The sequence below is a fragment of the Aedes aegypti genome, chromosome 1 (genome assembly GCF_002204515.2).
Source record: "Aedes aegypti strain LVP_AGWG chromosome 1, AaegL5.0 Primary Assembly, whole genome shotgun sequence".
NCBI lineage: Eukaryota > Metazoa > Arthropoda > Insecta > Diptera > Culicidae > Aedes > Aedes aegypti.
The window spans coordinates 1236480-1239482 of record NC_035107.1 but is presented as its reverse complement, the minus strand read 5'-3'; the positions used below and the strand labels follow the sequence as shown (position 1 = coordinate 1239482).

Here is a 3003-nt window from a genome sequence, read left to right as displayed (position 1 = left end):
CAAAAGTAAATAAAAACAGCTGGGACCTCTCTTTCAAGCGATTTGTCAACTGTCAAAACAAAAGTTATGCGCGGAATCAAATTTTTGCGCTTTTCATCTCTTCGCAGTTTTTATAATTATCTAAAATTTAATTTAGAAAAAATAAAACTATTTAAAGTGATAGAATAAAATTTATATTGATAATATGCTGCAGTTATCAAATAAGATGCGAACCAGTTAAAATGTGAGTACTCTACCGTTTTCATCAACGAAATTTTTGTTTCAATAGCTGTGTTCAATGACTTTGATCGAACTTGCTCGGGGTTGGTTGTACTAGCTCGTATTTTTTGTCAACAAATAACTGTCAAAGCTACTTCGAGCAACTCCAAGCTGCTTTCTCAATGAACGCTCTTTTTACTCTTTTTACTAATTTACTGGAATTCCACGTGAAAAAAAAATTCGCGCACTTAACAATCCGTATCGCTTCGGAATTTTGCTTTTTTTTTCAATGTTTACGTTTTTAAACGTCAAAAACACGAGCTACTGCGAGCTGGTTGAACTAGCTCGGACTCTAGCTTCCAACCTGTTTCGAGCGACTCGGAGTTGGTTGGACTCGGCTCAATGAACACAAACCCGAGCGACTCGAAGTAGGTTGGAGTGGCTCAATGAACACCAAAAGCTGACTCGCAAGTGGTTGCAACCAAGTTCGAGCAGCTCGTTGAACACAGCTAATATTTTTTTCCCATCAAAACAATAAAACTCGCGTAACATTTGAAAATAGTCATTGGAATGCAGCCGTGCTACACGGAAAAGCAACATGAAACTATTACCCTAAGGCGAAGTAGGCCGTCATTGAAATTTGTACGCGACGTTGATGATTGTTGCTAATTCATCTCACGATTTCGAATAAAAGAAAATCAGTTGGTTTTGCACTGACACAGCTGAAAAAGTATCAGCATACTTTATGCATGTTAGCGCGTACAGTGATACTTTTTCGAGTCAATATAAACTATCAAGACTGAGTTTTATCACTTTGAAATGCAAGCTGAAAAGTCATCATTGCTGCCAAAACGAATGACGGGCTACTTAGCGAAGTATTGCGGTGATTATATTAAATCCACATCCAGCGGCGGCGGTAACGCGCAGAAGATATGCGCGCAATTCAAACGCAACGTCAAAATTCAGGTAGGCTTGGATTTTATCGTCCTCCAAGGACACAAATGTTTCAAATTTGCCCAATCTGAAACATTTCTCGAAAACTTGTTCAAATAGTCTCAAGTCAAAAAAGTGAATAAACTTACTTTATTGATCCTACGTGTTTCGCAGGCAAAATTCCACGTGTTCCGCTCCTACCCGACTAGATTTTTCACTTTTAAAACGTTTAATTTCCGGATTTACAAAACGACGAAAGTAAGATTTTCAACTTTCGCAACCTAACCACTATTTCGCCGCCCCGCTGTATAGAGCGCTGCATATGACGAGCCTAACCTCACTTATTTGACAGCTGCTGGTCCTGTTGTTTACGTTTCGGACTTAGTCGTTTTTTCCATCATTTTTTCATCTTCGCATTTCTATCACCAGCATGCTGATGGTGACGATTTTCCACGGTAGGAAGAGAGAATAATACGATCCGTGGGTATCTGCAGTGGATTTGACCTCTCCTCGCAGCAAACTTTCACGAAATTAAGAATGATTCGAAAAAAGTACTAAGTCCAAACTGTAAACAACAGGACCAGTACCTGTCAAAATTGATGCGTGACGTCACAGTGCAGTGGAGTATAGAGAGACAAAAGTCCAGTTGTTAATTACACCTATCGTTTGTCTGGTGAGTTGCACGCTTACTGTCAATGATGATGTCACGCTACACGATAAGTGTTCATCTGCAACAACCAGACAGCTCACCAATCCACCGCGAGGTGGATCGTGCTGAGTTGTTGAGTTGAAGGAGAGCGAAAGAAGGAAGGCACAAAAGTCTGTTTGACAGCTCTGCAGAAAGCGCGTGCGCACGGACAGAGCGCGTGCGCACGGAAAGAGCGCCAGTTCGGCTCGATTTGCAATGATCGGTTATTATTATTATTTTTTCGCTATTGGATATTCTATGGTTTGGTTGATCGATGTTAAAGTTTGTTTTAAAAGCAGCTCCACTTATTTTGAAACATATTGCCGTGTACAATAGTAGACAACACAACTAATTTAATTAAAATAATTTGAAATTATAATTAGTACATATACAAAAGGGGAAGAACGTTTAGGCTGGTTGTGCATTACGATAAAATCTCTTAACATAAGCAATGCTTGTTGTTGGTTCTTGTGGAAGGATCAACATGTTCGGCTTAACGAATCTTATTTTAAATATCGAATAACACCACATGCAATTGAACAAAAAGGATGTGATTACAATAGACTTTTGATATTTTCAATTCTGAACCACCGCAAAAAAAATATTGGGAATCAAAATTCTCCTGAGAGGGATGATGTGGGGGAGGCTCATTCTAAATAATATTGTCGTTCAATTATGGGAATAAATTAAAATTGTTATTGTTCTATACATACTTATTTATTATAATTACCTGTAAATATTGATACAGCACAATTCAAGTATTTAAATATCAAATAGCAAACATAGATATGGTCGGTGTTCAGACAGACTGAACCAAGTGTTTTTTTCAATCGAGTAAGAAAAATGTACCCCAAACATGTGAAACATCAAAATATTATAGATATTTACTGTAATAATGGAACTTATCTATTTGATGATACATTTGTATCAAAATAACATGGAAGATTTAAAATAGATGGAGTTCTTTACGTATCCTTAGAGCTCCAAAATTCATCTAGTCTGGTCTGTCTAAACACCGACCATATAATTCTCAAAAACTCATGAGAATGGTATTTTACTCTTTGAACTGTTATTTAATTTGGATGTGTTTAAAAGATTTATAAATTTAATTTATTATTGATGTTACGAGCTATGTCTGTAGTTAAACTTAATGCTACACAAGAAATATATTTGAATCAAAGTAT

The 3003-nt window shown here is 37.0% G+C and overlaps 1 protein-coding gene across 1 annotated transcript in view; it reads left to right on the top strand.

Moving 5' to 3' along the window:
• The first annotated feature begins 91 nt into the window (after window positions 1–91).
• The window catches only part of LOC5574753 (uncharacterized protein C15orf61 homolog), a 28833-nt gene continuing 25921 nt past the window's right edge, over window positions 92–3003 (top strand). Inside the window, exon 1 of the mRNA XM_001655267.2 lies at window positions 92–223. The gene's annotated coding sequence lies outside the window, so the exon portion shown is untranslated. The remainder of the gene's footprint in view (window positions 224–3003) is intronic.